Genomic DNA, 27,725 nt, shown 5'->3' on the forward strand with positions numbered 1-27,725 from the left:
TTCCTTTACCCTCCGGTGTATATAGCCCTTTCTAATTATCACAAGACACACCAGCTGACTAAACGAAATTCAGACCCTTATCTAGTTAGTAGAAGTAGTGGTACTGATGGCACTGACCAGACCAACACTGCTTCACAGCAGTTTGTAGACATAGCAAAGGGCCTTTTTCCCATATGGGGTCCTAGTTTTACCAGTAGAGATGTCAGACATCTTTCCAGAGTAGTGGAAAATGTTGTTCAAACCACTACTGGCATTTTAACTAATTTAACGGTAGAGCTTCAGGCTACGAGACTCGTTTCGCTTCAAAATCGGATGGTGCTTGACGTCATCCTAGCGGATCGAGGAGGAGCATGCCGCGTGACCGGCAGCTCCTGCTGTGTATATATTCCTGATTCTGCTCCAACTATACACTTGGCCATTCAGAAACTATATTGCTTAGCTGCTGAAGTTCATGCAGACACTGGTACTTGGTCTTTAACCGGGTGGTTCTGGAACCTCCTATTCACTTGGGGCTGGACAATTTTCATGATCCTGGCTGGAGCACTTGGGGTGGTATTTGTTTGTTGCCTGTGCCTTCATTGTGGGCCGGCATGCTGCTCTTATTGTGCTTCCCGGCTCACTTCCTGATTGACCATTTCATGACAGGCGAAAATCGAGAAACAGTTAGTACAGAAGGAAGTTGCAGTTCTAATGCAAATAGATGAAGGTGTGTTTTTGGATTAAAACCTGTTCTTTCTTTGTATGTATATTGGCTACATCACACCAAAAAGGCGGTCTGAAGAAATATAAAATCGATATCATATAATATTGGCCTAATGTATCCAATATATTAACATACCATTTTAGGTTAACCCCTCCATTGTGAATATACTTGAATCATGTATACATTAAGAATCGGCCTTTTCTGAAGAAACACCATGTTGGGTTCATTTCCCCGTACCTCTTGCTCTTGCTAGGAAAACATGTGACCTGCTACTGTGTAGAGAGCGAGCCTGAAAGGTCGGCCTGGGCTATGAATGGACCATTGATTTTAACTTAGGAAACTCAAGGTTGCATCTGTCTTTCTTGTAGGATGAGCACATTCTTGTAGGCGTCATGCCTGTACTCATGTGCCCCAGAACGAAAGGGAGGCACCTTTACTGACCTACCCCCGGAATAACTTGAGTTAAGTTTCGAATCAATCAGTTGTGCCTTACATGGGTTTTCCTGCTGGTTTCACAAGAAGTGGTACTTTTCTATTTATGGGGTTTCCATGAGGTATGCTGAAAGTATATATGCACTGTTTTGAATGTAAGCCAGCAGTCTCCTCTGCGCACCTTTGAGGGCTGTGTCGAGAGGGAGGCTCCCTATATAGGGCGCTTTTGCAAAAAATAAATGATTGAACCTTCTCCATTGCCGACTGACTTATTCTTGGTAAATAAGGTATATGGGCAATTGGTAAGTATAGCTCTATGGTATATTTTTTTAGTACTTCAGTGGGCCGAGCGAGGATCCTTGTGGAACTCTGCTGATGAGTTTGACAGTGTCAGAGGTGAAGGGGGCTAGGCTGCACAACTGGAGGCAGCCTGTCAATAAGGAACAAAGCCAGTGAATAGCAGGTCCCTTAATGCAGGCTTTGTGCAGTCATTGGATAAGGATGCGGTGGGAGATTGGGTTGAAGGCTGTGAAATGGTCTAGTAAGATGAGGGCCGCAGTGTCAACTCTGACAACAATCATCCAGATAATATCCATGAGGAACTGAGGACACCTGTTGGACAAGCTTTTACCTAATAGGTCACATAAAAGGGATAGCGTTAGATCCACAAGCATGTCGTTTATACGGAACTTAAATAAAATAATGTGAGCAGGGTAGCAACAAGAAAGCCAATGGTGCCTATCTTTTGATGAATGTGATCTCAACCCTTACAAACAACAAATAAAGCATTGTAAAAGGTAATTCTTTCAAGCTAAAGCTAATTATTTTAGGGGGCACATTAAGGTTTTTGCTAATCCCTCTAAAGATCTTTTTAGATCACTTCACTCTTTTACCTCTTTTCACTGCTTTTCTTCACAAACTCTGGCTGAATCTTAATTTTATGAGGAAGTGGCCTTACATTTTATAACTAAAAGACAAAATATGAGGGGGCGTGGCCAAGATGGCGGACTGACAAGACGCTCTTGCCGTGAGCTCCTGAGACCCCGGAGCCCCTGAACCGTCCTACGCCGCTGATCTCCCCCAGATTCGGCGGAGGGGAAGCCCGGTACGGCTGCGAGAACGGTGGAAGCTGCTTGGAGCCTCCGGTGGCGCCGCTAGCACAGCGCGGCGCCTCGCCACACCAGTCCCTGGCTCAGGCGGGGACCGCAGCTCAGACGCGGACGCGTGAGGAGGAGGCCGCGTTCCGCCCTCGGCGCCTTTGGGCCGGAGTGCTTCTACGTGCCCCATCGACCATCAGAGGTTGGGGGGTATACCCCTCCCGCACCGCCGGCGCACTCTGAGGGCGGAGGTGTCGGGCGCGGCGAGGTCGCGTCTCCCGGAGCGAACGGGGGGAGAAGCCGGCGAAGAGCCACTACGCGACCCCGGGGATTGGGAGGGCCAGGAGGCCTAGCTTGCCGGGGAAGCCGACGGACCCCTTCCCGAGACCCCGGCTGGAAGGTGAGCCGAGTGGAGTCCCGGGAGAAGTATCAGAGTGCCCACCCGGTCCCATTTGCAGTGGGGAGGACCTGCGCGCCGGGACTAAGAGGCACCCGCACTGGGCCTGGGTGGAGGAGCCGCCGCGCGGTTCGGCGGTCCTGCGTGCCGCCGCGCCATTGGTCCCCCGGCTTGTCCCACGACGGCGCCGGGCCTGCGCGGTGGACCCGCATTCACGAGAGGACTCATCGAGCCGAGGGCCGCCCCCGGGGCCCACCGGACAATTGACCGGCTGACAGCGGAGGCACGATCCGGCCAGGAGGGGGCCTAGCCCACACTGCCTCTCCCTGTGCGGCGAAGGTGCCCGCCCCGGGCCCTTGCGGAGAAGCTGCGCCCCGGCCATAAGCCCAGAGCCGGCGTAGTGGTCCACTCCTGACGGGGGGAGCGGCGCTCAAGGATTGTCGCTGTTGGACACTGCTCGATACCCCTCTGCCGGTTGACCTGCGGCTGTGTGCTGGCTGCTGCGCCCCTACTTGGGGCGCCACCCCGGGGCCCCGGAATTCAGCTGATCTGACCCGCAACGAAGGCGCGCTGAGCGAGGAACGCAATTCCAGCACCATAGCGACGGCCCTCTCCCCCGCACCGACGCGCCCCCACCTCTGAGATGTCTGGCAACAGAGGGGGCAAAAAAGGAGAGCGCACCCTGCCCGAAATGCTGGGCAGAAACGCTCCGCGACAGGACAGGTCCCAGCCAGCCCCGAGCCCTCCAACTGGCTCTCGGGGAGCAGAAGGGGGTGAGCCTCCGGTCACCAGGTCTTTTCTGAAGTCGCTGTTTGGCACCCTCAGGGAGGACTTTCAGACGCTGAAGCAGGAGGTGGCTGGAGAGGTCCGAGAGGGGAGGAGAGAAGTTGATTCGCTTGGAGAACGTGTCTCCACCATGGAGGACGCTAATCACTCCCGGGACGAAGAGATCGCGCACCTACAGCAGGAGGTATTGCGGCTTAGGGACCAACAGATTGACCTCCAGGCCCACGCCGAAGATCTCGAGAATAGGTCCAGGCGCAACAACATCAGGGTCAGAGGCGTTCCATCTAAAGAAGAGGGGGAAGATACAGCAGCCTACCTGAGGGACCTGTTTCGCGACATATTGGGAGACTTCCCGGTGAGAATCGACAGGGCACATAGAGTGGGTCTTCCGCGCCGACCCTCGGCGCCGCCCCCGGACATCTTGGCCTTCCTACCAGATTTTCCTCTGAAGGAACGAATCTTGCGCGAGGCACGACAAAAGCACCCAGTGAGCTTCCGAGGTCATCAAATAGCCTTGTTTCAGGATTTATCCACGGTCACGTTGCAGAAACGTAAGTCCTTCAAGATTGCCACGGACTTTCTACGAGAGCACGACACGCAGTACTCATGGGGCCACCCCTTCAGGCTTATTTTCCGCTGGAACAGAACGCTGCATCAACTGCGGTCCCTCCAGGACACGTGCGGAGTGTTGGGTATCACCGCGGCGGATGACGACGTGCCGACGCCACGCCGCCGTAACTCCAGGGATGGATGGCAGACGGTTCGACGGCGAAGGCCCACGCTCCCGCCTCCTCGCCCGGATTCCCCCACGATCAGAGCGGAAATGGTCAGCGCTATACGGGAGGCGTCCAGAGACACGTCGTCTGGTGATACGGCCTTGACGGCCTGAGCAACCTCCGAGGGGGAGATCATCTTGGCATCATCAACACAGGTTCGAGGGTTCTGGGGAAGGGGGGGCTCCGGGAGGGCAGAGGTGGTGGCTGGACGTCCACTCGAATACTTCTCCACGGACTTGTCCTGTGATGTATTCCTATAGGTTCTGTATCGATCCCCCTATTCCTGACCCTATTCTGGTTAACGAGTTAACTAGCAGCCATCCCATGATGCAGAAACCGTTATCTGATTACGCCAGACCACGGCACAGGAGCGCGTTATCTGATTAGGTCATAACGCTTGCCATCTAATTAGGCAAAGCAATATTCCTCCAGCCCCTGATAAGGCATACGGAGTCCTCAAAACAAATCAAACCTATGACAACCTGGGAAAAACCCTGCGGCCATTGTTTTGATTTCACCGAGAACTTCAGTAAAAGAATGTGCTAACGACCAGCTCGTATGACATCCTTACTGACGTATCTATGTCCATCCTTACGTCAATCTCGGCACCTTACAGGTATAAATATTACCGACATTGCCTTAAGCAAACACACGCGGTGGTGACGAGATCGGAGCAGCGAGACTTGCCGAAGCCCAGCAGAGAGCGAAGCCCACTAGCTGCCCCGCCTTCCTGATGCGCTGAGAACGAGACGCTGCCTTTCTCCTGCCGAGAAATCCAGCTCCGGCGCTTCCGAGCAGCCCTCGCAGGCAGCTTGGAATATCGAGACCTCAGATGAGAGATACTATCCCTCAACCATCCTAGACCTCAGGTACGGAGCTGAATAACCCCTTGCAGAGAATTCTTGAGTCAGTCACTTGGCAAAACAAACTTAACTTAAAACTGCTACTTTCTATCCCCGCCCACGTATTAGGCTTAGGTCAGGTACAACCGGGTAGGCGTGGTTAGAAGCACCAGTTGAGTACGATTAGTCAAATGTTTATATGTATGTATCTATTCTGTCCATTTTAAATAACGTATGGCTTAGAAACCATGTCAATGTTTTTACAGTATTATTTTATAATTCTGCTTTTATTGTATGCACTTTACTTAACCATAAGTATTGCAATAATATCGATCCATTTCTCTTGTACGAGAAAAGAGACTGATCAATAAATAACATCTTTTATTGAACACGCCCGTCTCTTCCTTTTCTCTACAATCTGGTGAAACTAAGAATGCACGTACTGACTGAGTAAAATAAGTTGCCTTTTGTTTTCACACGACTCTAGAGATACACTCTTGATTAGGGGAGAGCAAAGTTGTCATGTTCTATGGTTGTCAGAAACTAAATCCCTTCTTGTCTATCCAGGGAGGTTCAACTCCTCCTTGTCTATTCGAGAAAGTTTCTAGTGAACTCTGAGCTAGCTGGCAAACCCAAAACTTTAAGTCTAATATCGACAGTAGAAGACCTAGTTAACGTCTGGTCTAGGTCTATACTATTGGAGGTATTATTCCAATGCGCAGAGCCTATTGGGATAATAGGAACTACACTACATGGCGCCCAACGTGTTTGGATAGGCGATAAAACTAACGCAAGACTTTAGAGTAACTCAGTCGTGCTTTTTCACTCAGACCCCTTTTTCCCATAATACTCCAAAGACGTCTGGAGTGGGTGAGAGGAAAAATCCGCCAAACCTCGCAGGAGGGAACTCCTATGTATGGTTCTTGGTTCAATCAACGTTGAAGGATACACTGTTCCAAAATATTGTGCATCTAATCTTTGTTTCCGTAAGAAACCTGATCTGCAAACAAACAGAATAACCTTCCTGACAGTAAAATGCCAGAAAGTGATGATGAAAGAGAGAGAGCTAGATTGGCAGCTGAAATAATAGAAGCTGATAATACTATGCAAGGAGCAGACCCGGATATAAAACTTATCCCGGTCAACATAAGAAGATCTATAACGTTAAAACTTATAGACAATGGACTGACACCAAGAGGTGGTACAGTCATATTCGTAATTGAGGCACATGAATATCGGCAGACAGAGGTATTCTATTCATGGATACACTTTCCAGCAGCAAATGCTGTAACAAAGGAGTTCCACTATTATAAAATAGAGGAACCACCGGATACCTACACTCCTTTCGAGGAAGTGGAAGTACCACTCAAATTCCAAGAGCACCTGCTCTTGTTTAATGGCGCCCTAAAACATAATAATCACATCACCAGGCTCGGTCCACTAGGTAGACCAGGAGCAACGTGGCCGGTCCTAGCCGGATACACACCACATCCAGACATCGAAAGGATGTCTGCAGCAGATGTTTTAGTACAACTAAAACAATTAAATAAAATATATAGACAACTAGTCCAATATGTAATGCGGACTTCAACCATCCAACCTGTAGTTAAAATTCCACAGCTGACCCCACATCAGGGGAACACAAATAAAATTACACCACAGAACATACAGTCCTGCCTAGGTAAAGTACCAGCTAAACGGGAACAAATACCATTCTGGTTAGCACAAAAAATCACCCAAATAGAGGTGGTGTTTCCAGACACCACCCCTGTGGATAAACACAGGATTCTGACTATCTGTCTTCCAATGGGAATCGCACCACACGTGGAGGGCTGTGACACTTGGGGTACAGTCTTTGCTTCCATTTACACAAAAACACATGGTGTACCATCCATGTCGGTAATACCAGATGTGCTAAAACAAATTCAAGACGAATACGGTCCAGAACCCGCTTTAACTCTTGGTATGAAATTACTAAAAGACTTCAAGCAGGTCTCGGCAATATTACTATTCAACATAAAAGGAGAAGCAGCGAATGTGGCGATCCGCCAGAGGTTAAAAGAGACAGATATAGCAGACCAACCAGCTGAAATTGCCAGAATTATAGAAAAATCCTATGAAGAACTAGGTAGAGATAGTTTGGGTGGAATACCAGTGAAGCCCCAACTAATTGAAAGTCCTGAAAAAATATTTATTAAAAATAATCTAAACAGTCAAAAGAAGAACTGGGATGGAAACAAACAATCCAATCCAAAAGAAAAGAGATTCCAGTCCAGAGGAAGGTCTCCTCGGCGGAGAGAAAGATCTCCGGACCAAGGACCAAAGTCTCCCCAAAGGGAGCCCTCTGTGAAAAAATACAACCTTAGAAATAGGGATAACATAAAGAAACCGGATAGATATCAAGATTTTGATACACGTCCCTCTCAATCTTTTCAGACTTCCTCGCAGAAATCGGAAAGAAGAGGACGATCGGAACCCAGGGAAGGGCACATCAAGTCCAAAGACAAGGAACCTGCTCATCCAAATAAAAAATTACAGTTTCCAAAAAAGAAGGTAGCCAGTATTAAAGTATTCAACAATGCCGAGAATACTGAGGACACAGCTGAAAAACGGAGAGTGGGCTCAGACAATGCTAGACAGCGCAGCAGAAGTGAGCATAGCACGCAAAGTCCTTATGAATCATCTGGAGACAGTGGACACGAATTAATACATTCAGGTGGAAACTGCAGACACCAGAGTTAGCAAACCTCACAAAATATATGAAATAACTTTACGTATAGAAGGGGATAAGACTAGGAAAATAAGGGGCCTTTTTTGGGATAATCTCTCCAAGGGCTATGACATCCTTCTAGCTGAAAAAGATTGGCCACCAGAGTTCGTCAGGGAGTGCCCACATGGCGAAGAAATAATTATGCCTGCCTTCTCAAATCATATTCCAATTCATAAAAAATATACACTTGCAAGAAAGTGGGCAGTAGCTCAAGCTCCTGCTTTATATAAAAATCATGTGGGATGGGATGAGGAATCTCCTCCACACAAAATTCAGTTAAAATCACAACCTACTGCACAAAGGCAGTATCCAATCAAGCAAGAAGCTAAAAAACAGGTAAAAGAAATTCTAGATCAACTAGAATACCAGGGGGTGATTGAAACTTGCACCTCACAAATGAACAACCCTTTGTTTCCTGTCTCCAAACCAGACAATTCATATCGTCTAGTTTTGGATTACAGACACCTTAACTCATGTTGCAAAACTTTTGCAGTACAAAACTCGCATAGTGCTGCACTAATGAATAACATAGGGCGCAAAAAATACAAAACAACTTTAGACATCTCTAATGGATTCTTTTGTCAAAATATAGCACCAGAGAGCAGATACTTATCAGCGTTCTCAATAAATGGCGCTCAAAAAGAATTCTGTTGGTTACCCCAGGGGTACAAGAACAGCCCAGGAGTATTCTCAGCGAGGGTAACAGAGTTACTACAAACATATGATGACGAAGCATTATCTTATGTCGATGACATATACCTAACAGATGATGACTTGGATACTCACTTGAAGAGAGTGAACACCATAATACTTGGGTTCGCGGCAGAGGGTTACAAATTCAACTTTAAAAAATCTAGAATTGCCCATCTAACAGTCCTATTCTTAGGATATGAATTATCAAGTGAAGGCAAAAGCCTGGCTGACAATTTCCTAGAGAAATGTGCCGTACTCCAAGCACCTAGAACACAAAAAAACCTACAGTCAATTCTAGGTTTCCTAAATTTCGGAAGAACATACATTGCAAATTACGCAGAAAGGGTCAAATCCCTTTATGATCTAATAAAACCAGATTTAAAAAAAACCAATTGGACTCAAAAACACACAGAAATTCTGAGATCCTTACAAACAGATATGTTACTTAAAACAAAATTAGAAACACGTGATAACACACGCAACCTTGTGATTCGAGTCATCCCAGGAAGATGCGGATTCACATACCTGACCTCTAACGAGGGAGAAAAGGTACCAATTGCATTCAAATCACACTTGTACACAGAAGCTGAAAAGAAATTCAGCATTAAAGAAAACATTGCTCATGCAGTTCAAACCGCAATAGCTTGAGAAAAAGATAAAGCTGACGGTAGACACATCACAGTCAGAACAGCAGAATCAGCCTTTGAGGCATTAACAACCCCATGTAATTTACCAACAACAGCATTGAATCCGGAATGGATACAATGGGTGAATCACATTGCAATGGACAAAGTAAAATACTACTTTGATCCGGAACTAAAGGAACTAAAATATCTAGAATATGAAAGAATATTCCCTCTGCCAATCGACATTCTGCCATTACGACAGTACGCTTGTGTAATCTATACAGATGGACATGCTCAACCATCCGTTTGGGGAGAACAAGCATACAACCCCACATGTGAGATTACAAAAGAAGTGTGGCGCGGAGGTATACTAAGACCTCTATTAACAAAAACACACACAGTAGAAACTAATTCCAGAACAACAGACTGAAATAATAGCATTGAAAATGGCGCTAGATAATGCAGATTGCGAATTCCCGACACTCATAGTGTCCGATTCGTATTACTGCATCAAATCATATAACAGCGATTTACAGAAATGGATTCAAAACGGTTACAAAGATGACACAGGTGCAACAATAAAGCAAAAACTGCTTTGGGAACAAATAGTTCTGTTAAAAAAAGAACTACCAAAGACTCACGTGATACACTCACTGAGTCATCAGCGTGATGGCGTTCACGTTGCAGGGAATTCATTGGCTGAGAAAGCCACAGCGGTAGCAACTGAATCGGCTTCCGTAGCTAGAAAAAAGCGTGCAGTAAAATACATTCATTTCATTTCATTTCATTTTGGACATTTATAGAGCGCTTGGAAGTACGCCCACCGGCGTGTCCCCGCGCTGTGATAAGTGAGAAACTGAGGTTCCACCCACCCTCCCCGCCGTCTACCTGCTGAACAGAATGGTCTTGAGTTTTTTTCTGAAAATCAATTCTGATGGCTCCAAACGCAGGCTTAAAGGAAGAGCATTCCAGTGTTTGGCCGCCAGATGCCTAAAAGATCTGCCCCCCATGCGGGCTTTCCTTACTCTTGGTATCGTTAAGAGCCCTGTGCAGGAGGATCGAAGGCTACGTGTGGGTTCATACACGGTCACCAAACTCCTGAGCAACGCAGGAGCCTTGCCATTCACAATACGATGGCATGTGGAGAGTGTTTTAAATTCAACCCGACTGGCAACTGGAAGCCAGTGAAGTGCGTGGAGCGCGGGTTTGGAGGGGGATCTCCTGGGGAGCCTTAACACCAAACGGGCAGCCGCATTTTGCAACACCTGAAGGCGCCCGATGACCCTGCTGGAGGCACCCAGATATAATAGGTTGCCATAATCGAGGCGGGAAGTCACCAGGGCATGCACCAACGTTCTGCGGGCCGCAAGGGGGAGAAGATCTAACACCTTTTTTAAGGTCCTCAGGACGCCGAAGCATACCCCAGCCACACGGCCCACATGTGTATCAAAGGTCAGGCCAGAGTCCAGCCAGACCCCTAAGTTCCTTGCATCCTGGCAAGGAGCTGGCGCCTCGCCCAAGCAAGAAGGCCACCATGCCGACGACCAGGCATCCGGAGTCCCACCCACAATCAGTACCTCGGTCTTGCTACCGTTTAGCTTTAAACAGTTGGCGGACATCCAGGCTGCTAGATCTTTCATGCAGTTCCTGAAATTGTCCGCCGCAAGATCCGGGGTCCGTGAGAGGGAGATGGCCAGCTGCGTGTCGTCGGCATAGGACACAACACGCAGCCCGTATTTCTCCACTATTCCCGCCAAAGGGGCAACATAGAGATTAAACAAGGTGGGGCTCAGGGAGGAGCCCTGAGGCACTCCCTGGCCCAACCCGATCTCTCTAGAGTAGCAATCGCCCAGATGGACCTGAAAGCGTCTGTCAGATAGAAAGGATCCTAGCCAACCCAGCGCTGCACCTGAGATTCCCCCTTCCTCCAGACACTGTAGCAGAATGGAGTGTGCTACAGTGTCAAATGCAGCGCTGAGGTCTAGCAGGATTAAAGCCATTGTTTGGCCTTCATCCGCACCCTGACGCAAGGCTTCCACCGCCATTAGAAGAGCTGACTCCGTCGAATGACGGGGGCGGAAACCAAACTGAGAGTCGTGGAGCAGACAGGCATCATCCACGTACTTCATCAGCTGGAGATTGACAATCTTTTCCGCAACTTTAGCCATATAAGGCAGGAGAGAGATGGGACGTAGATTTTCAAATTTATCAAAGCTAATATTGCCTTTTTTTTGCAGCGGGAGAACAATCGCTTGTTTCCATGCAGCAGGGACAGTCTGCGTCTCATAAGAGGTGTTAAGCAGAAGGCGGATATGTGGTTCGAGAACATCCAGACTTCCCAACAGCCGTCTGGGAGTAGTGGGGTCCCTAGGTGAGCCAGACATTGACGGTGAAACAATGCTGGCGGTGAAAACGTCATCAAAAGGCGACTGCTCAGCGTTACCGATCAGTTATCCACTCAAATATACATACATAATCGATGCGAACTCCGTTCCTTTTGCTCGAATCCCTGGAGTGGGGGATAGAGTAATTCCAAACAAGGACAGGAGAACTTTGTTAATAGCAGACGCACATATGGGCGAGGGTCTCAGACACCTCAAACTAAAAGATTCTCCGGAAGAACTACAATCAGTGTACTGGTGGCCAGGCATGAGCCTGCATCATCACATTTTTGTAAAAAAATGCCCGGGCTGCAACAGAGATCGCAGTGGCGAGAGGAACGGGGTAATACCATGGCGTTTCACTCAATAAGGGTTAAACAATAATCAGTGAAACAAGTGTAAATAATGCGTCCCATTAACAAATAAAGACTAGTTTCCACTTATAAATGTAGACCCCAGCACTCGGCTGACGTCGGGACTGTTATACAAAGATTTGCGAGTCTAAATGGCATATACGCTAGGAGCATGCTACGTTTGACCAATGTTTTCACTTTAGCCCTCAAGCTTGTGGGAAAGCACGGCCAAATGAGCATAGCGAAGCGGGATTCTTCTCACTTCCTTCCTGAGGGATACGGGATGGTGTAAAGAAAAAACCAAGGCATAAAGCAATCTATAACAGCAAAGGTATTAGGTTCGGGTGCTGGGTGGGTCAAACATCTAATAAGTGTCCAACGTAGTCTAAACAACTTGCCAAGAAATTCTCTGAGGGGATTCAGTCCGTACGAATTACTGTTTGGGACTAGGATGCTAGTCTTAGATCTTGACAGTCAGACTTCAGTGGTGAAAGAAAAAAGCTTTGATATCAAAGATCGTTTGGCTATTTTACAGGACTTAAACGAAACAAGAAAAGACCTGAGCAACATAAAGTTGAAACAGCAGCCAACAACCACTGAAGAACCACCACCTGTCCCAGCAAGACCTGTCTGGATTCCAAAAATCGGGGATCTAGTCAGAGAAAAGATCGCGGTAAAGAAGGAATTTGGGCCTTCTTACAGAAAAGCAGTTCCTGTCTTGTCCATCAACGGGACAAGATCAGTTGTACTACCGCCACTTGCTGGTAAAAAGGAGAACCGAGTTGTATCCATCGACCTGGTAAAACCACAATCATGTGGCCGATAACAAACAGTAGGCCAAGTGGACTCCCGATAAGTAGTAGAACACCAAGGTTTGCTACAAGTACAGAGGTGCTAACTAAAAGGCTAATCACATTCGGAACGCCTACAGAACAACAACAAGGACTATGCAACAATGCAATGGAAGTCACACCTCTGAAAACCCAAATAAAAACATTTAGTAGAGACACACCAACCTACAATGAAGTAACAAATGAATATGCTGAAGCTGCAAGAAACAGTAATCCTGAAGCAATTGGAACAATAGACAGAACGGCATCCGGCTACTTCATCAACTTTGATGATTCTTCTGAAGATCTAAGTGAATCAAAGACACAGCCATCAACAAAAACTTTTAAAGATAAAGCTAAGGAACTTTTGAAACAGCTGAAAGAAACCTATCTGATTTCTCTGTGGATTGAATTTTGGGTGTCCTTTGGTGTATTTATCCTGATACTTTGGCTCATCATGATACTATGTTTGGGACGCTTCATTGAGGGAAAATATGCTAAAATGGACACAGCAAGCCAGAAAATCAACTTGATCCTCAAGCCACACACGTCTTCACACGTCAAGAAAAGAGAACTTTCTTCAGTCAATTTCACAGCCAATCCTATACCGGGTGGGGTAGCATGGGACAATACTGACTATGAAATTTATGGTCCGGTTGAGATCCTCAAATATCCACACCAAATCAAGATCTCGTTGAGTGACTTTGTAAAACCAAACTCATTTGCTGATGATTGGGACTTTGAAAGTATTAATAACATGATGTCTGATCTAGTGATGTCTGCTAAATTTACCAAACATGATTATTTGCAGGGTTCATCTAATTATGATAGTATGTACTGCTACAACCACTATGGTAACCATTTTTTACATAAATCAGCACAACCTAGAAATTTTTTAAATTATAATCAATGGGAACATTGTGCAACCCCTCCAAAAGGAAGCTCAAGAACCTTATATGACAAATATTCATACTTTTCAGGGTTCAACACAAGTAATGCTGAAACATTTTATTTCAAATTGGCAAATAAGACAGGAACAAAAACCATGCTTACAAACACGAAATTGATATATTCGGACTAATTTTTTGAACAAATGAATACATTTGGTTTTGATTATTGGGACAAAAATGTTGAAGTAAAAAGTGTTTGGGGTACAAAAGAATGGCAAGTACAATGTATAGAATCATTGTTTAGAGCCTGCATGATCCCAGAACAAATTATATTCTTGAATGAAAGTATTCAACAAACTACCTGTCTTGGATTAGCCAAAATCAAAGACTTAAATAAACCGTCTATTCCAAAACCAACAATGAACAGCAATAACTCTGCATATGAAGAGATAGACGTAAACTATGTATTAAACCAAAACAGAACAAATCCTGATTGGAAACAATGGTTGATCTGGCCCACAGATACTAATAACTGTCAAGACAGATTCCTGAACAAAACACAGGGGTTCACATTGACCAGGCCAGACCCTAGATATTCCCAAAGACAACACCCAGGGATAATCACCACCTACAGTGTGGGCAAACTCTGCCTTCAATGGCTAAGAACTTCCACACTGACAGAAATTAAGCAACACCTAACTTTACTTACTGATGGTGCTGACTTGCGTGATTTCATTATGGGACCGCGCAAACAGCGTCAAAAACGCTTCATATCAGCCTCCATATATGCAGCTTACAACGAGGCCTGGAAGATAACTCAAATTGAGACAGCAGAAAGTATACGGGAAATTGACCGTATTAATTTGGAAAAATCGCTTTCTGTAGTGGACAATGGGTTAATGACTCTGTCCTCCAGAATCTTTTCATTGGACAGCATTGTGTCATCAGCAATCGACATAATATCGCAAGACTTACTGTTGTTACAACACGGTCAGTCTCAATTGCGTTCTATTGTACAGCTTGGCTGGACGTTACTAAACCTGCGTTCAGGCTATGTGCCTTGGCGTTTAATCAACACAACGTCACTATTCAATATCTTTAACCTTACTGATAAACAGATCAGTATGGCACAGAAGGGTGCTGATTATACAATCCTGAGCATTGAGAAACTCGAGAGATTACCATTGACAATGTCAGAACGACCTGTCATTGAAAGGATAATACATGGGATAATTAATATTCCGATATCTACTTTCAGGTTTCAATACTGCCAAAAATATATACAGGCTGGCATGTATGAAAAATTGGGAAAAGGGTACATTAAGACAACATGGAACTTGCCCTATTCACATGCATGTGTCAGTAATAAAGGACAGAAAGTGTTTCTTAGTGGCAATAATTGTGCAATGTCACTAAGCGGTACACTTCTGTGTAATGGAATTAGTTTGCATGGAGCCTGTGAAGGGAACTCAAATAACCTTTCATGTCACCAGCTAGGCGCACCTGCAACAGAGATAGAACCATTCTTTAAAAGACTCTATAACGGGAGTTACATTCTAATTGTGGATCACAGATGTTGTAGTCTACTGCCCGGGGTTCCTTATCTCGTTAGTACAACTGCGAAGGTCATGTGCTGTGGACGCTTATTGTTCCCCAGCTCCTTTCCAGACAGGGAGGCAAGGGCATGGCCTAACTTGAAAATTACTTCTATTCGAGTTGATACTTTAAGCAGAATGAAAACAGTGCTTCTTCAGACGCCGACCAGGCTCACGTCATCAAAAGAAACGTATGATCTCCTAGTCGCAAGGACGACTGCAGAGATTCACTCATTGCTATCAACTAATTCCCCCATACATTTTGCAGAAATCCTGAATGAAATCTTAAATATTTCTGATACCAGTGGAGTCTCAAATGTATTTAAGACAGTATTTTCGATGGCATTAACACCATTCAAAGCCATACTGGGTATTTTTCCAGACTTCGTCCATTCGATTTTTGGAGGAGTTCCCCTCATTTTGGGACTAATTGCAGGAATCCTATTCTTAGTCCTTATATTTCGTTATGGCAAACCATGTCACAGACAAAACACCTGCGACAAGGGAAGAAACAATCCGAGCCATTGGATACCGGGACCGGATATAAAAAATCCTGGGACTAACCCGGCTTAGAGACCTGAACATGACTTGGTTTCTTTCATTTCGACCGATATGGTAAAGATGTGTTTTACCTGTATTAAGGTGCATGCTGTGCGGAGAAGAATGCGTGTTGGACACCTGTCTGACGCTACAATCGGATGCGCCAATGGATGCAGAAACACTGTTGGGTCCGGTAAAGGCTCATGCATTGTGCTGCCCTCAACGGCTGCCAATCCTGATGACGGCATTCGTGGAAACTTCACCACTACGATTAAGGGGTAGTGAAGATCAAGATGAAAGCAGCATCGATCAGGTACAACCTTCTGTCAGCAATACTACTCAAAACGTCAATGGAGACAATCATGCACATGAATGCATGGTTACATCCTTTTCTGAATTAGTGGAACTCTCACAGGAAGCTGTTGACAGCTTTTTCAGCAGTCTCAATGATATGATGTTCTCACCAGAGCAGAAATAATGACTCTTGAACAAGCTAGCACACGGCGTTCCCGACACCTTGAATTTGGCCTTCAACCTTAATAATAAAGTAGCAAGATCAACTTTTCCTCCAGTCCACGGACAGCAATTTTTTTAGCAGCCCCAAAATATTTTTTTTAACGATTTTTCGGGACACTTATCTTCTGCTTAAAGAACTATTCTTAAAGAATTATTTCTGTTTTTAGAAACTTCATAGACATTAGCTGCCCGCTGGTATGTTCGTAAATGTTTTTTGAACTGTGATGAAGTGGTCTCGAACCTTTCTTCTGTATTAAGAGCCATTTCATGTGTAATTCTCATATTCGATTACTAATAATGTATACATGCGTGATTAATTTAGCATTAGTCTACTGCTTAAGTGCATATAGTACATATGGCTATTTTATTTTCCCCGTACATTACATAATTTCGAAATGCATTATATGTATTTTGGGGTGGTAAGGTATACACGATACTCTACAGTATGTTTTACTATGCCTAGATTCGTAAATATGGCCATAGTTAGCGTGGAGTGGGTGTGATGTATTCCTATAGGTTCTGTATCGATCCCCCTATTCCTGACCCTATTCTGGTTAACGAGTTAACTAGCAGCCATCCCATGATGCAGAAACCGTTATCTGATTACGCCAGACCACGGCACAGGAGCGCGTTATCTGATTAGGTCATAACGCTTGCCATCTAATTAGGCAAAGCAATATTCCTCCAGCCCCTGATAAGGCATACGGAGTCCTCAAAACAAATCAAACCTATGACAACCTGCGAAAAACCCTGCGGCCATTGTTTTGATTTCACCGAGAACTTCAGTAAAAGAATGTGCTAACGACCAGCTCGTATGACATCCTTATTGACGTATCTATGTCCATCCTTACGTCAATCTCGGCACCTTACAGGTATAAATATTACCGACATTGCCTTAAGCAAACACACGCGGTGGTGACGAGATCGGAGCAGCGAGACTTGCCGAAGCCCAGCAGAGAGCGAAGCCCACTAGCTGCCCCGCCTTCCTGACGCTGCCTTTCTCCTGCCGAGAAATCCAGCTCCGGCGCTTCCGAGCAGCCCTCGCAGGCAGCTTGGAATATCGAGACCTCAGACGAGAGATACTATCCCTCAACCATCCTAGACCTCAGGTACGGAGCTGAATAACCCCTTGCAGAGAATTCTTGAGTCAGTCACTTGGCAAAACAAACTTAACTTAAAACTGCTACTTTCTATCCCCGCCCACGTATTAGGCTTAGGTCAGGTACACCGGGGTAGGCGTGGTTAGAAGCACCAGTTGAGTACGATTAGTCAAATGTTTATATGTATGTATCTATTCTGTCCATTTTAAATAACGTATGGCTTAGAAACCATATCAATGTTTTGACAGTATTATTTTATAATTCTGCTTTTATTGTATGCACTTTACTTAACCATAAGTATTGCAATAATATCGATCCATTTCTCTTGTACGAGAAAAGAGACTGATCAATAAATAACATATTTTATTGAACACGCCCGTCTCTTCCTTTTCTCTACAATCTGGTGAAACTAAGAATGCACGTACTGACTGAGTAAAATAAGTTGTCTTTTGTTTTCACACGACTCTAGAGATACACTCTTGATTAGGGGAGAGCAAAGTTGTCATGTTCTATGGTTGTCAGAAACTAAATCCCTTCTTGTCTATCCAGGGAGGTTCAACTCCTCCTTGTCTATTCGAGAAAGTTTCTAGTGAACTCTGAGCTAGCTGGCAAACCCAAAACTTTAAGTCTAATATCGACAGTAGAAGACCTAGTTAACGTCTGGTCTAGGTCTATACTATTGGAGGTATTATTCCAATGCGCAGAGCCTATTGGGATAATAGGAACTACACTACAGTCCGTTAGGGACTGGACTGGGACAATGGGGTTTTCAGAACAGTTGGGGTTGGGGCTGCAGGGGGAGTGGGGGGGGAGGGTAGGGCGCTGGAAGGGGGGTGGGGACACGGGAAGTTGGGAAGTTCAGGGACTGTTCGAGGAGTTGGGGTGGGAGGGGTACGGGGTTTCTGCTGTGCTGCATTTGCTTACTGCCGCGCTTGCTATGTCCTCATGTCACTTATTTGGGGCTGGTTGAAGACTGCTCAGGGGGGGATCCAGACTTTGCGTTGGGTTGTTGTCATTGTTCTTTGCTGCTGCTCTTGCCTTGTCCTTACTCCGCAGGAATGGAGTACAGAGTGTTGTGTTAGCTGTCTATTGCATTTGTTCGACCCACATTGCTGACTTGTACTGGACTCCCTGTTACTTCAGGCCCATTTAACGCTACTTTTACACTGTTTATTCATGGCTCTTAGGATTGTCACTCTTAATGTGAAGGGGTTAAATAACCCGGTCAAGCGCAGGGCGATACTGTCCCTCCTCGAGAGCACCCAGGCGGACATCTGCCTCTTGCAAGAAACTCACCTACTGGCCCGAGACTGTCCCAGGATGCGGTCTCCAAAATTCCCGGTGCAGCTCTTTTCCTGTGGGACTACCAAGACGGCGGGGTTGCTATCTTGGTGTCGGGGAGGTTTAGAGGGGAGGTACTGCACAAGGTCGCAGAGCAAAAGGGGAGGCTCCTGGCTTACAGGGTTAAGATAGGGCGATTTCTGTTCACAGTGGGTTCCATATACAGCACCTATGATCGCCAGGATCTGTTTTTACAAACTGCTCTAGCAAACATCGCGACTACCCCAGACAGACACATAATCATTGGAGGCGACCTGAATATGGTCTTTAACTCATCCTTAGATAGATCTGCGCAGCGCCACCCACACACCGGGGAATTCTCACAGTTGAGTAATTCCCACCTGGGGGAACTGGACATGCTTGATCTCTGGAGACGCCTACACCCCACTACGCGGGCCTATTCCTACTACTCCCACGCACATAGGACATATGCGAGGTTGGATTATCTCCTGGTTACGGGGCCGATGGCCGAATTGGCGACTGCTTCTGATATAGGGGTCCTCGCGTTGTCCGATCACGCTCCGGTGTCGGGATCCTTCCAGCTGCCGCCGGTGACTCCGTCGCGCGGAGTCTGGCGCCTCCGGGATACCCTGTTACATAGACCAGCGGTACTGAAACAGGTGCGCGCCGCGATTGCTGAGTTTCGGGAACACAATGAGAACGGAGATACCGCCCGGGCGACGCAGTGGGCAGCCCTGAAAGCAGTGCTCCGGGGTGAGTTTATCGCCATCTCCTCAGCGGAGAATAGGGACCGACAACGGAAAAGGGACGAACTTACTGATACCGTGCGGGAGCTGGAACAGGTGCATCAGCGGACGGGGGCCCCCAGAGTCTGGAGGCAACTCAAGGCGGCCCGGAAGCTCCTTTCCGCGCTCGACATGGATAGGGCGGAATATGCAGCGCTCCGCCTGAAACATGCGTATTACACTGGCGGTGACCGATGCGGCCGACTGCTTGCGAATAAACTTCGGGTGCAGCATCAGCGCCAACGGGTCAAGGAGTTGTCCACCCCCGGTGGTTCATTGGCCACGGAGGACCACCGGATCGCGGACGGATTCCGTCGCTATTACGCCGACCTGTACACGGGTGAGCCCCCCTCGACCTCGGCTGAGGCCGATTACCTCGCATCGGTCGACCTTCCTGTTCTCACACCAGAACAAGCGGGACACCTAGAGCGGGACATTCGACCGGAGGAGGTGATAGTGGCCATCTCCCGCCTCAAACATGGGAAGGCCCCGGGACCCGACGGTTACACCCCACTTTTCTACAAAACATTCTGCTCAGAGCTGGTGCCGCTGTTGACACGGCTCTTTAACTCCTTTGCCGAGCATGGGGCTATCCCTCCGGATCTCCTGCGGGCCACGGTGTCGGTTATCCCTAAGCCAGGGAAGGACCGGACCGAATGTGCCTCCTATCGGCCGATCTCGCTACTCAATGTGGACCTCAAGCTCTACACTGGGATTCTGGCGGCGCGTCTGGCACCACATTTGCCGGGACTTGTGGACCCGAATCAGGCCGGGTTTGTCCCGGGCCGACAAACGGTGGACAACACTAAGAGGGTGGTCCACATCCTGGAGAAGGCCTCCCGTATCCCCAGAGAGCGCATGCTACTCTCGGTTGACGCGGAGAAGGCGTTCGATCGGGTGCATTGGCCTTACCTTGAGAAGGTGCTTTGCAAACTGGGTATAGGGGAGAAGTTCCGCACCCTCATATTTAACTGTTACAGGTCTCCTACTGCGGTAGTGAGAGTGAATGGCTGCACCTCCGACCATTTCGCGATAGAGCGGGGGACCAGGCAGGGGTGCCCAGTATCCCCACTGCTTTTCGCTCTTTACATGGAACCTTTTGCTCAGAGGATTCGGCGGAACCCGGAAGTGACTGGCGTCCGGATGGGGGGGTTCACTCACACCATCAGTTTGTATGCGGATGATGTGATTTTAATGCTTGACAACCCGAGGGAGTCGCTCCCCGCTTGCATTGCCGAGATGGACGCCTTCGCCGCGGTGGCGGGTTTTAAAATGAACATTAGGAAGTCAGCGGCCCTTGACATCTCGCTCGCCTCTGCTACACGGCTTGAGCTACAGGGACGATTCCCCATGCGATGGTCTGGTGATCTGATCCCGTACCTGGGGGTACTGCTGGCGCCCTCCCTGCCTGCCATGGTTATTGCTAACTACGCAGCCCTAGGCAGGAAACTGAAGGAGGAACCCAAAAGCTATCGGCCAATAGCCAACTTACCAGTCCTGGCCAAGATAACCGAAAGGGCTATGAACAAACAACTCTCCGCTTTTTTGGAAGAACACCAGCTACTTGATGAAACTCAGTTTGGGTTCCGCCAGTGTCATGGGACGGAGACAGCTTTGATTAAAGCAGCTGACGACATCAGACTCATCCGTGACACTGGGGGTACAGCCATTTTGATACTACTGGATCTATCTGCAGCCTTCGACACGGTCGATCATACCATCCTGATTGACCGTGTCGAGGGTTTGGGGGTACAGGGGACTGCCAGCAGACTCCTGGCCTCCTTTTTGGCTGATAGAACCCAGGTGGTTACAACGGGACCATTCCAATCGTCCACCATGTCACTGCCATGTGGTGTACCTCAGGGCTCATCCCTAAGCCCGACACTTTTTAACATCTATGTGTCGGGCTTAGCCAATGTCATTCGGGCTTTTGGGATGAGCCTTACATCCTACGCAGATGACACCCAGCTGGTCTTAGCCATTAAGAACAATGGCTATAAAGTGGCAGATGATCTCAGGGCCGGTATGATGGCAATAGGGAGTTGGATGGCCTCCAATTGCTTAAAATTGAACTCAGAGAAAACTGAGGTAGTCGTCTTTGGACAATTAACACCCGAGTGGTCATCCAATTGGTGGCCCTCCTCGATGGGCTCTCCCCCCGAGCCTGTGAGCAAAGTGAGGAATCTGGGAGTCATCTTTGATGAGCGTCTTACGTTCCATCCACACGCTAACCAGATCACCTCTTCAGCTTTTTATAAACTGAAACTTATTAAAAAAGTGCTCCCTTTTTTACCTGATAAAGCGGGTAAAACCCTTGTCACCTCTCTTGTGCTGTCCACCTTGGATTATTGCAACGCCCTGTTCCTCAATGCACAGGAGGGTGTCCTACACAAACTACAAACAATACAAAACTCTGCCGCGAGGCTTTTGGGTAATATCCCTAAACATCACTCTGCCTCCAAAACCATCAAAGAGTTGCACTGGTTATCCATTAAAAACAGGATAAAATTCAAGACCCTGTGCATTGTGTATAAAGCGCTGCATAACCATGGATCAGCTCATCTAATCCGCAATTTGATTCCTTATCGTCCATCTAGAACACTACGTTCATCCTGCTCAGGAGATCTTGCTATACCCCGAACAAAAACGGTCTTATGGGGCGATAGAAGATTCCTGGTAGCAGCCCTCAAGTTGTGGAACTCTCTGCCATCTGTGATTAAAGCCAGTCCATCTTTATGGTCTTTTCGTAAACAACTTAAGACCTGGCTTTTTAATCAATAGACCATCCTAGTTTCTTCAGGGTAAATACTCAGATACTCAGCGCCGAGACGCCTACGGGCCTTTGCATGCGCTCTATAAATATCAAAAATAAATAAAAATAAATGAATAATAAATAAACTGCTCCGTTGGAGCAAGGGTACGTTATCATTGTTGGGGCGAGTCGCCGCGGTGAAAATGACCCTCTTACCGCAAGCATTGTATTTGTTCCGGGCCTTGCCGCTCCAGCCACCGAAAGGGTGGATACGACAGGCTCAGGCCGATATCGCACGATTTGTCTGGCAGGGCCGTAAACCCAGACTCAGGAGAGCCCTGTCCACGCTAGCACCCGAGTCCGGGGGACTTGGCATTCCGGATATCCACAAGTATTTTCAGGCAGCGCAGCTGCGGTACTTGGTGGAATGGAGCAAATGGGAATCTGACAGACACTGGCTGTTCCAGGACCAAGCGGTGGCGGGCAGGACTCTACAGGAGATACCCTTCCTGCACAAAAGTCACCGGCCCCCCAATCTCTATGCGTCCTTTGTCACACAGGTCCCGCTCCGTGTTTGGGATACAGTGAATATTAAGCATGACTTTACCACCTTCCCGTCACCGCTTACACCACTGGTGGGGAACCCCGACTTTCGACCCGGGATGGAACCCGGAGCGTTCTCGCTCTGGCAGGCAGCCAGATGCTGCGCACTGTTCCATATCTATGGCCCGGAAGGCGCTGTGTCGTTCGAAGACCTTCGCCGGGAATACCACTTGCCCGAGACTGAGCGTATGCGGTATATGCAAGTACGCCATTGGGCGCTTCAGCCGCAGGTGAGAGATCTGGCCGATAGGAAACTTACTCCATACGAGATGTGGCTAGCGACGCGTTCCTCGGACGCCAAGCTCATCTCAGACATCTATCGACTCTTGCAACCCCCCCCTTACCACATCCATAACCCCGGGAGGGCTCGCTGGGAACGAGAGCTGGGGAGAGAACTGAGTCATAGGGAATGGGATGACATCTCCTACCGAGCGCGTCATTCCGCATACCACACTGGGCTCACAGAGACCTTTACTAAGATATCTACATACTGGTACTACACGCCTCAGAGGTTGCACGAAATGAACCATCACATCCCGGACACTTGTTGGCGCGAATGTGGGCAGGCAGGCACACTTACGCACATTTTATGGGATTGTCCGTTGCTGGGTCCGTACTGGAAGGAGGTCATAGACGAAATAGACCAGTGCTTTAACATCGAATTGCCTCGCCTCCCTCCCTATGTTCTATTAGGGTTACCCAACGGATTGATGTACCCTCTGCGATCCAGGAGGGGCAGACAGATAGCGATCGCTTTAGGCTCGGCGATCCAGAACATACTCATATATTGGCGTACCACCACCCTTCCTACCAACATAGGCTGGTTGCATAGGTTATGGCACGTTCTGGGAATGGAGAAGCTGTCCCTCACAGTGGCGGGGGAGGTGGATAGGTTTGATGACCTGTGGCAGCCTTTTAATATCTTGCTGCAGTCGGAGTTCAAAGAGATTACCTGTCCACGATATCTTAGGCTGATGCGACTGACAAACCCGATTACATCGTCGGCATAGAGGGAGGGCGACCTGGAGGGTGTGGCTCCTTTAAGGAAGGGCAGGTGGGGTAGGGCATTTGCACAGACACAGAGGGAAGGGGGGGTTCGGGAGGGAGGGCGAGGGAGGGGAGAGTTGAGGGGGGTTGTTGGTTCTGGAATCTGTCGTCACGACTCTTATGCCTAAACTACGCTCTGCGACTGCGTGGATAGTAATATGTGGATTTCAGAAGGTGCTCCAGGAGGAGAGTCTTTGCTGTACTTTATCACGACGACTGTATTCCTTGTATGTACTGTTTTTTTTTTCCTTGTTTATGAAAATGCAATAAAATACTTTAAACCTAAAAGACAAAATATTTATAGGGTATTATGAATTTTCAATCATTGAACATTGAAACTTAACCCACTCTAAGATGCTTGTGAGTGATGATCTGGGGGCTAACTTTATTATTCCGGTCCAGGAGGAGATTCAAGCCTTGGTTTAAATGACCAAATCAGTTTCCCCAAATTAACTTGTCCTCCCAATCCTGTCACACTGCAGCAATAAGGAAAATAATAATATTGTCTCTTTAAACTGGAATGGTTCCAAAGGAATGGAAAAGGGGGACTGTAAAGCCCCTTCTAAAGTGGAACAATTTGGATGGCAGCAGTGTAGAAAATTATCAGCCGAATACTCTATTGCATTTTCTGAGCAAAATAACTGAGAAGGTTATTAACAAACAACTTTCTGATTATCTAGCTATCAATTAACATTTAAGTCATAAGCAACTAGGCTTAAGAGTAGGCGGAGCCACAGAAATTGCTCTGAGCTTTGTCATTAAACAAATCAGTGGGCTTATTTGCTCATCTTTCACGCAACGCAGGACAACAAGCAAAGTTGCTGCACTGCGTTGCATGAAGGGGACAGAGCAGACATGCCCCATATTTACAAAGATATGGAGCAGTTCTTCTCTCTCCTTGCACTGGCTCACTGCGCAGGCAGCCTTCCGATGTTTGAGCTACAAACGGGATTGTTTATGTGCAGGAAGAGACACCTTCCTGCGCAAAAACAATCCTTAGAGGTATTTTCCTCTTTCTGTGTGTTCAACACACATAGAAAGAGGAAATACCTTGGAGATATAACGAGATGTCTCCTTGTTATGCTTCACTGGGGAAGGCATAGCATTTTGGCACATTTCCAGGATTACTAGCTTTAGTAAATCTAGGAATGCACCCAAAAAATTATGAGTGGATGCCTTGGAACACCCATGCTCCACCCTTGGAACACCTCTCAAGTTGAAATGTAACGCAGCACTGCTTTGCATTATATTGTTTTACAAAGCCACGCAAGGCATTGCAAATTGCCCCATGTATGGCTTTTTAATTGTCACTGAAGCCTTTGCTTTGTCCTTGCATCCTGACCAGGTATATTATCAATTAAGGAGACGTGACAGCTCTGTTCCTGCTTGACTTATCTACAGCTTTCGAGATGGTGGACCATTACAATTTATTACACATGAATGGGAAATTGAGGAATAAAAGGGAAAGGAATGGCTTGCATCATTTCTTAAAGACCATATTCAAGTAGTTGCTTTACTCCCTTACTGCTCGCAAGCGCAACATATTTCCTGTGGGGCAACTCAGGGTTCGACTCTGTCACCCTTTCTTTCTAACATTTGTATTTGAACCCTGATTGCCCAAAGCACACAGTTGTGCTATGTTCTCATAAACATAGAATACCACAAATCACCAGGCCAGATGACATTCTCCGGGTTCAGATATGCAAATGCCGAAATGTCTCCTATCAAAAGCTGGAAATCACAGCATTTCTTCTAGCTGAGCTCAAGTATTGGTGGTGGGGGGAGGGGGGGGGGGGGTCCAAAGACCTCTAACATACTGAACTATTGTCAAAGTATGTTAAACCTTTATGGACTTGCAATTATCCATGCTCTCTCAGATAAAAGCATTTACCTCCAGATGCTTTTATCAGCTACATTCTTTGAAGAAGGCTTTAAAATTTGTACAGGATAATCTGCATAGGCAGCTGGTGTGTTAAAAGGTAGGGCCGAATTCGACCAAGAACCCTTCAGTATTTGCCCGGCGTTAGCCGCCTCTCATACCATTCGAGATTACCAAACAAAGAGGCAGGCGCTGGAGACAGGAAGGCAAGAAACAGGAGTTTATTCCGACGGAGCAGAACACGTCAAATCAGACAACAGAGTATCTTCTCGAGGTGCTCTCACAACATCTCTGAGGCCTGGCCTCTTATACACAGGTTTATGGCTTTATTGCATACAACACGTTCTTGGCAATGCTTTGATGTACGTAAAGGCATCCCCGGAATCCCCACTTCAGGCCCGTTCCCACACATATCTACAGTAGAGGTTCCCACCCCAATCTCAGAGTGATGGCTATCGCGCAGCTGGACATTCCGCTGGGAACGGGGACGTGTGTGATCAGTCGGATCTTCGGGGTGCGAAAGCGTTGATTAATCCCCGCTCCTTTGATGGGGTGAGTTCCTACTGTAGGGGGCAATAAACTGCATCTGTTGGGCTAGGTGATGGCCTGGGATCAGGCCGGACAATCGGGCAGGGAGGAAGAGGTTATCAAAAAGGAGTGGGATGAAAAGAGTGTGGGGGTTCAGCACGGGATGTGGCTCTGAGGAAGGGTCGCGCTGGAGGTACATTTATGGCCCAGGCAGGAGAGATCGGGGGCCGGCACGGCGCGGGGGATGCTTGCGAGGCCAGGAAATGAGGGGGAGAGACGTGCAGGCCATTGGCAGTGGGCAGAGAGGCCAAGGCACACAAAATGGCTGCTACTTATGTGCATGATGGGGCCTAAAAGGGACAAGATGGTGTGGTCACTGGTTCACGATCTCCATTTTACTTTCAATAGTGGCTGAGGTGAACACAAATGAACGCCGCTTATATATACCTAATTTTAGTCATTTTCCACAGTCCCCAGTTTTTATCATAAGTTAGTTAATTTCTGTTCATGTCATAGGTGAGGATGTACAAGCTGACAAAATTACATTAGCTGCGTCATACGTTTGACCTTGGAGGCGGGGATATCACCTTAGACAATGCAAGAGATTCGTTCGAACACAAACATGATATTGTACAAAAAAAATGTTCTGGCAGGATAAAAGCTACTAAGTATATTACTTGAGGTTTGGACTTCGCGGGGATCAAAACTCGACAACATGTTCATAGGCATGACTGGTGTTCTACAATCATCATGATACAGGGTTAACGTTTTCTTAGTTACTCATGCACAGTTGAAAGTGACTGATGTAAGGGTTCGAAAGCTCAATTGGGTGATTAATCAATAAAAGGTGGTTGGGAGAGGAATTCAAATTATTACAAGTGGCAGTCAAGGGGTGGTAATGTTCAAAAAAAGAGTTCGTCTTTCCAGTGTCTTATTATAGCGAGCCATCACTGGTAGGCTCTCATTATTCTTCTTCTTTCGTTGGCACTGTTGAGCGCCGGCGGTGGAGCTATGCGTCCAGCTCAGATTCAGATTTCGCGTTGCAGGGTGTGGCCACTCTTTGCTCTCGGACCACAGTCCTGTTTGTCCTGTTACCTAACTAATCTACCATAGGTACTTTATTCGGGGTACCCGTATTCCGTTCTTCTTTCGGGACAAACCCTATTCTATCTTTGTGCTGTGTTTCTTCTTTAAGTCAAGTTTAAAAAACTCCATATGAAAAAAGGGGGTGATGGGGGCGTGCTTTGGGAGGTCGAGGGAAAAGAGGGTGGAGTGGGATCAGGGCTGAAACGGACCAAGGAGGGCAGAAATTTCAAGCAAGTGGGCCCATCACTCGGGCACAATGGGCTGGGACTTTCGACACGAGCTCATCAACAAGCAGGGGCTTCTGGATAGCCCTTCTTTCCTTCACTTTCCACGTTGAGAATGGTGCCTTGTCCCGCAACTCTTTGCTCTGTGGCTCCACCTTGGTCGAGGTTATAGATATTCCCCAATCTGCAGCC

The sequence above is a fragment of the Lissotriton helveticus genome, chromosome 6 (genome assembly GCF_964261635.1).
Source record: "Lissotriton helveticus chromosome 6, aLisHel1.1, whole genome shotgun sequence".
Classification (NCBI taxonomy): domain Eukaryota; kingdom Metazoa; phylum Chordata; class Amphibia; order Caudata; family Salamandridae; genus Lissotriton; species Lissotriton helveticus.